The sequence below is a fragment of the Macaca thibetana genome, chromosome 1 (assembly GCF_024542745.1).
Source record: "Macaca thibetana thibetana isolate TM-01 chromosome 1, ASM2454274v1, whole genome shotgun sequence".
Classification (NCBI taxonomy): Eukaryota; Metazoa; Chordata; class Mammalia; order Primates; family Cercopithecidae; genus Macaca; species Macaca thibetana.
Window position 1 is genome coordinate 125,982,853 of NC_065578.1, and position 13,426 is coordinate 125,996,278.

The following is a 13,426-nucleotide window of genomic DNA, read 5'->3' on the forward strand; positions in this document are numbered from 1 at the left end:
TCAAGCAGACGTCTGCCTGGAGGTTTGGAGCCGGCTCCCCTGCTGCCCCCTGCCACCCCTCCCTTCCACTCCCACAGCCCCATTTCCCACCCAGAAGCCCTCCTGGAAGCAGACCTCACCCCCAGGCCCCGTTATTCTAAGTCCGGTTGTTCACAATTCATTCTACAAACCCTTATGTAACGGAATGCTAAAATAGAACTTTGTCACCCGCTCCTTTTTTATGGTGGTCTCAAAGCTGAGGACAAAGGGCGTTGAGTTTCTATATATTCTTAAGAGAGGCTTTTGACCACCTATGGAGAAATTTCTAGGTAGGAGGTGAATCAAAAACACAGTTCAGTGACTTATCTACCCCTCACCTCTAGGAAAGGAAAGGCTGGGGCTGCTCAGAGAGGGGGAGGGGGAGGGCGCCACGTGCTGCCCACCCCCACCTCCATGGAGAAGGGCAAGCTGCCTCCTTCCCCCTTCAACCAAGTGAGAAGAGCTGTAAGAGATCCCCTCAAAGGGCATGGGCTGTGTCCTGTAGAATTGGAGGATACCGGAAATGCTTCCGGACTCACACCTATAAAAGTCCAAAGGCAAGAGGCTGCCTGCCCCAAAGCAGATGAGGAGGGCGTCTGTAAGAGGCGTGAGGCTGAAGGAGTGAGGCTGAAGCCGACTGATGTTGGAGCAATGCTGGGGTCCTGTGACCACATAGGGATCCCCACAAAGGGAGCCTGCCTATAGGACAGGGCCACCCCTCTAGGAGTCTGTGTGGAGACTTCTCCTGGAAGCCAGGGGCAGGGGCCGGGAGGCTGCCTGAAGAAGGCAGCATCTACATCAGGAGATCATGAGTTGGGAAGGCCGCCCCAGGGGTCAGCATTCAAATATCCACCACCCAAGGAGGCCACGAAAGCCAGATTGTAAACATGCCAGTGAGAAGACCTTTGTGACCACTGCCTCTCCTCCCACTTCCCCCACTTAGAAGAGCCAGAGGACACACGGTGTGGGGAAGGAGAGCTGAAAGGACAGAGGGGAGACAGTGAAGAATCTACTCACTTGCCCTTCCCCGCTGCAGGGCAAGCGCCAGTCCAGACAAGAGAGGGCCTTTGAGAACAAGAGATTGAACTTCAGGCCAGACTTTTCACAGCCTGATAATTGAGGCCTGGCCTGGTGTGGTGGCTCAGGCCTGTAATCCCAGCACTTTGGGAGGCAGAGGGGGGTGGATCACGAGGTCAGGAGATCGAGACCATCCTGGCTAACACGGTGAAACCCTGTCTCTACTAAAAATACAAAAAAAAGAAAAGAAAATGAGCCAGGCATGGTGGCACGCACCTATAGTCCCAGCTACTCAGGAGGCTAAGGCAGGAGAATCGCTTGAACCCAGGAGGTGGAGGTTGCAGTGGGCCGAGATCACGCCACTGCACTCCAGCCTGGGTGACAGAGTGAGACTCCGTCTCAACAAAAAAACAAAAGAAAAGAAAATTGAGGCCTAAGATTGACTAGAAAAGCTATGGGACCTGCCAAGTTTGCATCCAGGAAAAAAAAAGAATAAGAATGTGGGTTCACTGGAGCGCATTTGAAGAGAATTGAGTTTTGTTTCCAATTGCACGCCACCATGTCCTGAGCACTCAACAAGTTGGTAGTGATTAGCAAGCACATGCTGTGCTCCACACATGGAGCTGGGTGTGAGGGACACAGCAGTGAACCAGCACCCTGGCTTCCTCAGCAGGACTGAGCCCTCACTGCCTTCCTGCGATCATGACTGGCGGACACCCTCTGCCTAGCACCTGCAGTCTGAAACCTGTCTGTTGGGCCTGATCCCAAATATTCAATTCACCTCTTTGCCTCAGAGCTGAACTCATCTTCCAAGGTTTGTGTGGGTCAGAATACAACATAAAAACACCTTTCACAGGAACTCTCCTCTGCCCTTATTCCACAACCCTCCACCATGTGGAAGTGTGTTCATCCGCCAGCAAAGATTTACTGAGTACCCACCATGTGGCAACTGTTTGTGCTAAATGAAGATGAGGATGACATTGTCCCTCACTCCGAGTAGCCTTCGGTCTGGATAACAGGAGGTGGGAAGTAGAAGAAAGGGGAAGTGGAGGGGGCCAGGCTTGTACACTGATCCTTTCACTAGGGTGTATTAAGGACAACTGTAGAGGAGAATATTGGGTACAATAGGAGAGAAGCACAGGGACCTGAGTTGTCACCAAGAAGGTCCCATTTGAGCTAGGTATGGAAGCCTGGGGGTGGAGGAGGATACCAAGAGACAGAAGAAATTGCATGAACAGATCATGGAGGTGCAGAAGGGCATGGCAAGATCAGGAGACCAGGGCGAGTGTCTGGCATGTGTGCCACGCTCCCTCTTTCTGCCAGCAGGGGGTGTCCTTAGCAAAACTGCAGGCAGGCCGCTGCATTTGGCACCATAGAAATGGGGCTAGTGGATGTTTTATCCTCACTTTGGTGCTTGGCAAACACCACTCACCACAATAATCAGTATTTCTACACAAAGGAAGCACATCCCCCTATTAATACAACTTCAACATCCTCTTTGTAAAATATTAATACTGGCTTTATTATGCTATGGTGCATTTTGTTTGTTTCCAGTTTAAACTTTCAAACAGATCATAATCTGTTATTCCTCTGCCTGAGCCATCAGGCCAAATAACACCTCGCACTCACATGTTGTCATAACTCCAGCCTTCTCTACACATAACTGGAGCAAAGGTTTCTTTTGTCTCTAAAAATATCTCTGTCCAAGGCACAGACCCAGGCTTAGGGAAGGGGGCAAATTGCTGAAAAAATGAACAGAAGAAAAGACTGAGGAAAAATTGAGAAGGGCCTTGGGTGCAAGCCTAAGGAGTCAGAACTTGTTCTATGGGCATTATAGGAAGCCAATATAGGATTTTAAGCTACAGACCAGTTTTGTTAGCCAAAAAGGCAAATGTTTTCTTTTTGTTGTTGTTGTTGTGTGGTTGATTGGTGTTTTTTGAGAGTGAGTCTCACTCTGTCCCCCAGGCTGGAGTGCAGTGGCATGATCTTGGCTCACTGCAACCTCTACCTCCCAGGTTCAAGCAATTCTCCTGCCTCAGCCTCCCAAGTAGCTGGGATTACAGGCATACATCATCACACCCGGCTAATTTTTGTATTTTTAGTAAAGACAGGATTTTGCCATGTTGCCCAGGCTGGTCTCGAACTCTTAACCTCAAGTGATCCACCCTCTTCAGACTCCCAAAGTGCTGGGATTACAGGTGTGAACCACCATACCCAGCCCAAAAAGGCAAATGTAACAGCAGTATGGAAGACAAACTGGGACTGAGAAGTCCAGCTCAGCCTTTTCCTTACAGGGCAGGGCTGCCCATCACTGGGGCAATGTGACTGGAGATTTGACCCTAAAGAAGAGCAGAGGGGTCTGGCTTCTCTTCCAGCCAGCTGTTGTTCAAACGTCTGGCCATCGGTTTCTCCCTTGGCAATTCCAGCACTCTGCTTGACCCCCTCAGGCCTCTCCGCAGGCAAGACCACGCCGAGTGGAGACTGGATGGTCGGCAGGGGGAGCCAAAGGACCGGTAGTGGCAGCCCCGGGCTGGCCCGGTCTCCTGCCACATGAAGGGTAGATGCCAGCGTCCAGGGTCCGGGTCAGCCTGACCCTGTGGGCTCCCTCATTCCCAGGCCCAGGCCCTGACCTCAAATGGGAGAATCAAGAAAAAAGGTGCGGGGAAGTCTGATTGTTATTCCTAAATTTGAGGCAGGAGGCTGGGGAGATTGACACACACCCACACCCACAGATTTTTTTTTTTTTTTTTTTTTTAAGATTCTTCTCAGTTTCTTGGAAAGTTTTTTGTTTGCCTATTTGTTGTTGTTTGAGGCAGGGTCTAGCTCTGTATTTTTAATGGTGCTTTTTGATCAACGTAAATTTTAAATTTAAATGCAGTAAAGCGTTTTCTGGGCTATGTTCTTTCTTCTTGCTTAAGGAAACCTTCACCACCCCCAAGGTCATAACGATCTTTTTCTATATTTTCTTCTAAACATTTTAAAGTTGTTTCTTGTTTGTTTTGTTTGTTTTGTCTTGTTTTGTTTTGTTTTTTAGAAACAGGGTATCACTCTGTCACCCAGGCTGGAGTGCAGTCTCATGATCACAGCAACCTCGACCTCTGGGACTCAAGAGATCCTCTCACCTCAACCTCCTGAGTTGCTGGGACCACTGGAGCAAAATCCCTCACCAGGCTAATTTTTTAATTATTTGTAGAGACAAAGTCTCACTATATCGCCCAAGCCGGTCTCAGACTCCTGGGCCCAAGTTATCCTCCCGCCTCAGCCTCCCAAAGTGCTAGGATTCCAGGCGTGAGCCACAGGGCCTGGCCTCTGACAGAGTTGTTACTCACCAAATTCAACCGTTTCCTGATCACGCATTGCATGGTAGAGTTGTATGTTCCTAAACTAACACTGTGGCTCTGAGCTGCACACAAAGGGCACTGTTCAAAACATGAAACAGAGTCCAGCGCTGAGCTCCAGCCACAGAACGATCTGTAACAACTCACACTCTTAATAATTTCACAGCTACAAGCGGAATTTATTAACGTATTTGCACAAGCAATCTGTAACTAGGGGGAGGAAAGGACACCCAGAATGTCCAGAAGTAAGGGACATCAGCACACGCTGAACATCAGCAGGAAGGGTCTGTGTGTTGTCATCACAATGGTAATTATGCCTTCCTAGGAAAATTGGTAAGAAAATAGAAATGCCTATTTTGGGGGGAAAGGGAGGTGTTTGGACCCATTCCGGGGAGTGGTTTCCTCAGGGCAGACTATTAGTAAGTCTCTTCCCTCACCTAAGAGACTGAGAGCAGGCACCTGGGGCCTTTTGCTTGGCTGGAGATTTGAAATTTTTGTGTTGTATTTGATATTTTGTAGTGTTTTTCTAATTTTTTTCAAAATACATTAAATACATAGTTCCAGTGCTTTTTAATGCAATACATTTTGAAAACTGTTACATATAAAACAGGTATTCACCCCAGTATTTTATTAATGTGTGAAGCAAATACCAAGATACAGGAATTGACATTTTTCTCCCATAAAACAACGGCTAGGGATGAGCCCTCCCAATCTCAACCAGTTTTTCTGTTGCTATGAGGTTGCGTGTTTACTTTCCACTTTTATTTGAGATTCAGAGGGTACATGTGCAGGTTTGTTACAAGGGTATATTGTGTGATGCCGATGTTTGGGGTATGCTAATTGTCCCATCACCCAGGTAGTGAGCAACCGCTAAAGCTTGGTTAACCAACTTTAACCAAAACAGCATGGTGCTTGTGCAAAAACAGACACATACACTAGTATTGCTACTAATCAAAGCTGGAGTTAGGACAGGGTTTCTGGAGTGGAGGGATGAAGGCAGCGGGTCGGCGGGGGGTGTATTCTGGAAGAGCCAGAAAAGTACAGAAGGAAAGGGGAGTCTGCAGCGGAGGACAGGGGACGAGCCAGACTTGGAGAATTGCCAGAGCATGGCATTTGTTGTCAGGGGTGCTGGCCACAGGGCAAGAGCAAGAGAAGGAACCAGGCAAAGGGCCTTGGTGGGTTCCCAGGAGACAGGGTAGAACTAGCCCTCATGGCTGACCCCTCAGCCTTCTCACTGTCAGCACCTGAGGTCTCAGCTAGTCCCTGCTCAAGCCTTCCTGTGAGTAGAAACTTCTTTCTCTGCTCCAAGCACCCACCAGCTGCCAGCCCAGTGAGCAGTGCCGTCCAGTGGCAGTCGACACCCTAATTCAGACAACACATGCACACTAGGAGAATAGTTTTCCATTGCATCCCTAGGATAACTATACAATGAAAGGGAACCCGGGACACCTAGTGGGGTGGCAGAGAGGAGCTGCCTCTAATGCATATGGTGGGAGGGGCAGATTCATGTCGCTGGGTCACACAAAAGCAGTAGAATGACAAATGGTACACTCTCCATGAGTATAACAATGCACAAGCCAGAGGCACGGGAAGATAACATGAAAACCCGACTGGAAATCGCTGTTAGGATGGTAGAATTTTGAATTTTTTGTGTTATTTTTGTACCTGTCATGGCGTCTTTTCAAATTTTCTAAGTTTATTGCCCCATGCAATAGACTTCCCTTCTCTCAGGGAAGGCCAAGCCAACTGCCCACCACAGTGGGCACATCTGCTCGCACCCCAACCACCAGCCTCTTGTCCAGGAATACTCACATCTTCCACCAGGCGGCAGGCTTCACCGGCGCCTTTCACTCCATTACGGCCCTCCCACCCAGCTGGGGTGGATGAGCTCCACCCCAGCTCCATCACTTCTCCCTTTGCCCAGATCCTCCTAGAAGTGTCCCAGACAGCCTCCCTCCTCCCTGACTGTTCCCTCGTCCCCAGGTGTTCAAGATGAACAGATGGTCCCAGGAGCAATGGGTTCATTTCTCCACTGTGCTTGGCTCAGCTGACTTGACTCTTACTGTTTTTCTTACTGTTTTCTTCAAAATAATAACCTCACATGGTGACAAACTGAATTTTACATTCTCTTGTTCCACCCCTCCCTACCCACAGTCCCTGTGGCAAAAATTTTTTTTTTCCATTGTTGAGGTCGGGTTTTAGAATATGAGTGACAAGACTGACGGGGCTCTGCCCTTGCAAAGTCTACAGTCTAGATGGAATCTTTGTTTTGTTGTCGGTTTTTTTTGGTTTTTGGTTTTTGGTTTTGTTTTGTTTTGTTTTGTTTTTTTTTGAGACAGGGTCTCTCTGTCACCCCGACTGGAGTGCAGTGCTGCAATCACAGCTCACTGCAGTCCCTAACTTGTAGGCCAAGCAATCTTCCCACCTCAGCCTCTGGAGTAGCTGGGACCACAGTTGCGTGCCACCACACCCAGCTATTTTTTTTTTTTTTTAATTTTTTGTAAAGACGGGATCTTACTATGTTCCCTAGGCTGATCTTGACCTCCTGGGCTCAAGCAATCCTCCCAGCTCAGCCTCCCAAAGTGCTGAGATTTACAGGTTTGAGCCACCAAGCCCAGCCAGTGTATCTTCACTTAAAGATGACAAAATTAAGGATCAGAGTGGTTACGTAGCTTGCCCATGGTCACATCGCTAGCAATGGCACAGGGAGGAGTTGAACCTGATTCCACCTTATTCCAAAATCTGAGCTCTAACCATTATGCTCTACTGCACCCCTACTACTGAGCCTGCATGGATCACTGTGCCAGGGGAGGTTCCCACACAGACAGACAGGTTCAGGTGCAGACAGACAGGTAAACAGGTGGTTATGATCAGGTGCTGTTGTAGAGGTATGACAACATGCCACATGCATAGTGAGCTATGTTCTAGATCCCAGCCCAGTTAATTGGACAGCTGGATTTTCCAGGACGGCAAGAGGTAAGTGAGATCTCCTGTACCCTCCTTTGCTCAGGGAGAGAGAAATGTGGGAATTGGAAAGAAGCTATTTGGAGCTTGAGTCAAATAATTCAATGCTTCAGACAGAACTGCACAGAGCTAATGGAGTGACCCTTGTAAAGTAAAAAAGCTCAGAGGGAGTTGAGAGCCACAATAATGCCAGGATTGCTGGCACTGAGATAGGGTCTCTCTCTGTCACCTCCCTCCCAGGAGGAGGGAGGAATGAGAAGTGGGTGATAAGGGGTAATAGATTTCTTTGGGGGTGATAAGAATATGCTGACAGTAGACAGCGATGATGGTTATACAATTCTGGATACATTTAAAAACACTAAACTGTACACTTCTAAAGGGTCAGTTTTACAGTATGTGAATTATATCTCGATAAAATATTTTTTAAAAAGGAAGAAAGTGTAGGCTATTTTTCCTTAAGAAGAAACACCTCAGGCCGGGTGCAGTGGCTCACACCTGTAATCCCAGCACTTTGGGAGGCCAAGGAGGGCAGATCACAAGGTCAAGAGATCGAGACCATCCTGGCCAATATTGTGAAACCCCCATCTCTACTAAAAATACAAAAATTAGCCAGGCGTGGTAGCGCGCGCGCTTGTAGTCCCAGCTACTTGGGAGGCTGAGGCAGGAAAATCGCTTGAACCCGGGAGGCGGAGGTTGCAGTGAGCCGAGATCACACCGCTGCAGTCCAGCCTGGTGACAGAGCGAGACTCCGTCTAAAAAAAAGAAACACCTCCACCTCCTTTCCTCTGCACCCACCTGCCCTGTGAGGTGTGCTGGCCCCCAGGCAGGATGGGCGCCCATTAGGCACTGGAGGTATAGCCCTGAGGCCCAACAAAATGATTAATTTTCGTTTCTTTTACAAGCAGAGGAATTTGAACATAATAATAATGAATCTGTCATAGTGAATTCATCTTGGCTTGTATTTGTCTTTATACCAATGCAGTCATGAAATGTTATTTTTAACAGTTTTCTATGAAGGAAAGCGCCCACAGAAGCAAAAGTGCTGAGGCCTGTGGTAGTCATAAGGCCCTAGGTAACCCATGAGGAACTCAGTCTCAGGCTTCGCACACTGCAGAGAATGATCAGAACTGGAGGGCCCATCCCTCCCCTCTCCTGGGTGTAGGACTGCACCGCCACCTGAAGCCTTCAGAGCCACGCAGCCTGGCTCAGGAAAGCTGCATCCGCACTCTTCAGTGCCAGGGTACTAAAGGTTGCAGCTTCCTATGCGAGGCGCAGAGCTCCCAGAGGAGGAGCAGGCACCACAGGCCATAAGACGAGGCCGGGGAAGAGGCGTTCATTGAGGGGGGCATCTGTGTAGGATTCTTCCTAGCTGAAAACCCTAAACTGAGCCTGGAGGGAGGAGAAGGGCTTTCTGATGCTGTGGCTCTTCCTTCCTGTGGAGGAGGACTGGAAAGGGGTCCCCTGGGGCCCTCCCCAGCCTCCCTCATTCTTCTGGACAGAGGGCTGGGCTGCTGTCCCCTGGACTCAGGGAGGACACAGGCAGGGAAGCTGGGTGCTCAGAGGACAGAGAAAGGATCTCCTTGGACAGCCCACTGAGCAATGGCCATTGGCTCACCAGGTTTCTCCTTGTCTGCTCCCTGCTCTCCTGCCACACCCTTCCTGGTATGAAGCAAGACGAGCTCCAGCAGTGAGCCCCTCCCTGACTCCCTCCCCCTAGGCACTGCCTATAATGGGGTGGGGCAAAACAGCTCCCCTCTCCTAGCTTCCTCTTCAGGCTCCACTTGGTCTGTCCCTGCTCACCACCTGGACTAGGTCCCTAGGTGTCAGGATAGCTGGAGCTGTCTCCAGGCGTGTCATCACTGGCATCCTGACCACCCAGGAGCCATACCTAGGCATCCCAGACCCCCTCCCTAAGCTCTGTCCTACCTCCTTCCCACCGTTACCCTATAGCCAACAAACCCTGCATGTTCATCCTTGGGCACACGTCTGCCCTCTTCCTGATACCCCACTCCACCCCAGGTCACATCCTCATTCTCTCACCCAGGGCACCAGCCTCCCGGCGGGGTGCTCTGTCTCCACTCCAGGACCCCTTCTCCAGGCTCCAGGTCTCCTTAAAGTCCAGGTTTTCATCATATCATCACTCTGTTCAACCTTCACCACTTCACTGCTTAGAGATGAGGCTTTCAAACATCCCTTTATTCCTAGAACCCTTCTTTAAAATAAAACCTTGTGAGAAAGCCTAATATATGAAAAATACAGGGCTCTGGCAGAAATGGGGTAAGGGACCAGGAGTCTCACCCACGTGAGCCACCACTCCCTCATGAGGAAGCCCTTAAGTTGCCTCTGAAGATCCACTAGAGCTCTCGAAGTTCCTACTAGTATCCTATTATTAGTGGGGCCAAAACTAAAGTGATAGTGCCTAAGGCCGTTAGGGATGCCGGGAAAGGCTGCTCTCATTTACTACTAATGTGAAGTGTGAATTGCTATTGCTGTTTTGGAAAACAATGTAGCAATAGCTATTTAAATTAAATATACATATGCCCTGCAACCCAGCAGTTTCACTCCTGGGAATCTGCCATAGAAATAAAAGCATCAGGCCAGGTGCTGTGGCTCACTCCTGTAATCCCAGCACTTTGGGAGGCCGAGACAGGCGGATCATGAGGTCAGGAGATGGAGACCATCCTGGCTAACACCGTAAAACCCCATCTCTACCAAAAAAAGTACAAAAAAAATTAGCCGGGCGTGGTGGTGGGCGCCTGTAGTTCCAGCTACATGGGAGGCTGAGGCAGGAGAATGGTGTGAACCTGGGGGACGGAGTTTGCAGTGAGCCGAGATTGCACCACTGCACTCCAGCCTGGGTGACAGAGCGAGACTCTGTCTAAAAATAATAATAATAATAAAATAAATAAATAAATAAATAAAAAGAATGATTTAGATCTATCTCTATCAGTTGACTTGAAGAAATGTTCATGATAAACAAAGAAGAAATAAAATGCAGAAAGCATACATCATTATCCCATTTTTATAATGCAATTTACATTATATAAAAATACCTCTTAGGCCGGGTGCGGTGGCTCACACCTGTAATCCCAGCACTTTGGGAGGCCAAGGTGGGCGGATCACCTGAGATCAGGAGTTCAAGACCAGCCTGGCCAACATGGTGAAACCCTGTCTCTACAAAAAACACAAAAATTAGCTGGGTGTGGTGGTGGGCACCTGTAATCCCAGCTACTCGGGGGCTGAGGCAGGAGAATTGCTTGAACCTGGGAGGCGGAGGTTGCAGTGAACTGAGATCACGCCACTGCACTCCAGCCTGGGCAACAGAGTGAAACCTTGTCTCAAAACCAAAAAACAAACAACAAAAAACAAAAAAAAAACCAAAAAAACAAAACAAAGAAAAAAACTCTTATATGTGAAACTAAATTTATGTATAGTGACATGATCATAAAGAAAGCTATGAAAGAATGTGTTATAATCTATTAACGTTGGTTATTTGAGTGTAGGGAAATAAAACAGTCCATTTCAGTGAATTCTCAATGCTCCAGTAAAAGCCCTACCTGACCTCCCAAAATTCTTCACATACCTTGAGAATTAAGATTTATAGCCCTTTGTGTAGTTAACTGCATGATCCAAAAGGATGGTAAAACTTCTCTTTTCTCCAGAAGAGAGATTAAATGCTCACCACCTGTAAATCCCCAGGTTAAGCCGGTGCCTGGAAGACTAGATAGAGTACTATCTCCCTAGGGATTTACACTTCAAAAGGGCCAGGTGGATGACTCACGCCCGTAATCCCCGCATTTTGGAAGGCTGAGGCAGGCTGATTGTCTGAGGCCAGGAGTTTGAGACCAGCCTGGCCAACATGGTAAAACTCCATCTCTACCAAAAATACAAAAATTAGCTGGGCCTGGTGGTGGGCGCCCATAATCTCAGTTATTCAGAAGGCTGGGGCAGGAGAATCACTTGAACCCAGGAGGCAGAGGTTGCAGTGAGCCAAGATCATGCCACTGCATTGCAGCCTGGGCGACAGAGCAAGACTCTATCTCAAAAAAAAAAAAAAAAAAAAAAAAAAACACAGAAAGAAAGAAGAAAAGATAAAAAGAAACAGTGCCCTCTAAAAATATCACTGCCTTCAAAAGGAAGGAAACCCTGAAACCCTGTCACATGCTACAATATGGATGAGCCTTGAGGAGAAAAAGATAAATACTGTATGATTCCACTTATATGAGGTATCTAAAGCAGCCAAGTTCATAGAGACAGGAAGTGGAATGGTGGTGGCCGGGGGCTGGAGAGAGGGGGAAATGAGGTGCTATTGTTTCATGGGGGTAGAGTTTCAGTTCCTTAAGATGAAAAGAGTTCTGGAGGCTGTGTTGCACAACACTGTGAATGTACTTAACACCGCTGAACTGTACACTTAGAGATGGTTAAGATGGTACATTTTATGTGATAAGTCTTTTACCACAATAAAAAATAAAAATAAATTTAAATATCACCCATAAATCACCATGTATTATATGATCCCATATATGAAAAATCATATATCTAAAAATAGATGCATATGAGGATATAATCAAACCAATCGTTATTTCACGGAGATAGGACTTCAGGTGACTTCTTTTTCTTTACATTTTAAAACATTTTTCGAATTCTTTACCATCATTAAGTTTATTGATATAATAAGAGGGGGAAGTATTTTCGTTGAGAAAAATAAATAGACAAAAAGAAGCATCGGCCCAGGCACGGTGGCTCACACCTGCAATCCCAGCACTTTGGGAGGCAGAAGCAGGCTGATTGTTTGAGGCGAGGAGTTTGAGACCAGCCCAGGCAACCTAGTGAAATTCTGTAGCCCAGGCAACATAGTGAAACTTAGTTTTAACAAAAAATTTTAAAAATTAACTGAGTGTGGCAGCACGCACTTGTAGTCCCAGCTACTCGGGAAGCTGAGGCAGGAGGATCGTTTGATCCAGGAACTTGAGGTTGCAGTGACACATGATAGCATCACTGCACTCCAGTCTGGGCAACAGAGAAAGACCACATCTCAAAGAAAAAAAAATAAACCATCAATAGACAAGTTGGAAGGAAGCCACTGGCCTACAGGATGATGTCTGGAGACCCCTTTCACCTCCTTCTCCACTTTACCCTGAGCTGCATCTCCAGCCAGAATACCGACGCCTCCCCATCTCCCTGCCAGGCTGGACTACTCTCCTCATCATCCCCGCAACCCATAGCTAGATTCCTTCGACTATCTGTGATCCTCACTGAATTAAGCCACCAAATTACTTTCCCTCTTTGGGATTCCAGCACTGATGCTAGATGGATGAAGGAGAAGCCATATTATTATTGATCTTTTTAAAAGCATCAAAAACCTTGTATTAGTTTTTAAAATAAGTTTTTGGAAGTGTGAACCTCCAAAATTTGAGACAGGTCTCAGTTAATTTAGAAAGTTTATTTTGCCAGTGCCAGGCGCAGTGGCTCACGCCTGTAATCCCAGCACTTTGGGAGGCTAAGGGGGGGCAGAACACGAGGTCAGCAGTTCGAGACCAGCCTGACCAACATGATGAAACCCCGTCTCTACTAAAAATACAAAACTTAGCCAGGCATGGTGGCACACACCTGTAATCCCAGCTACTCAGGAAGCTGAGACAGGAGAATTGCTTAAACCTGGGAGGCGGAGGTTGCAGTAAGCAGAGATCGCGCCACTGCACTCCAGCCTGAGAAAAAAGAGAAAGAAAGAAACTAAGAAAGAGAGAGAAAGAAAGAAACTAAGAGAGAGAGAGAGAGAGAAAGAAAGAAAAGAAAGAAAGAAAGAAAGAAAGAAAGAAAGAAAGAAAGAAAAAGAAAGAAAGAAAGAGAGAGAGAGAAAGTTTATTTTGCCAAGATTGAGGACACAGCCTCATGACAGGCCCTGATGACATGTGCCCAAGGTGGTCAGCGCATAGCTTGGTTTTACACATTTTAGGGAGACATGAGACATCAGTCAATATATTTAAAATGAACATTGGTTAGGTCTGGAAAGGTGGGACAGCTTGAAGCGAGAAGGGGGCTTCCAGGTCACAGGTAGATAAGAGACAAAGGTTGCATTCTTTTGAGTT

General features: G+C 47.5%; 1 protein-coding gene across 44 annotated transcripts in view; it reads left to right on the forward strand.

Moving 5' to 3' along the window:
* The window catches only part of S100A1 (S100 calcium binding protein A1), a 1,186,348-nt gene that overhangs the window by 1,060,668 nt on the left and 112,254 nt on the right, over positions 1 to 13,426 (forward strand). The window contains exon 1 of one of the 44 annotated variants that reach the window (XM_050753975.1): positions 12,845 to 12,848. The exons of the other annotated variants lie outside the window; for them this stretch is intronic. The gene's annotated coding sequence lies outside the window, so the exon portion shown is untranslated. Of the gene's footprint in view, positions 1 to 12,844; positions 12,849 to 13,426 lie in introns of those variants that run through there. 44 annotated transcript variants of the gene reach the window in all.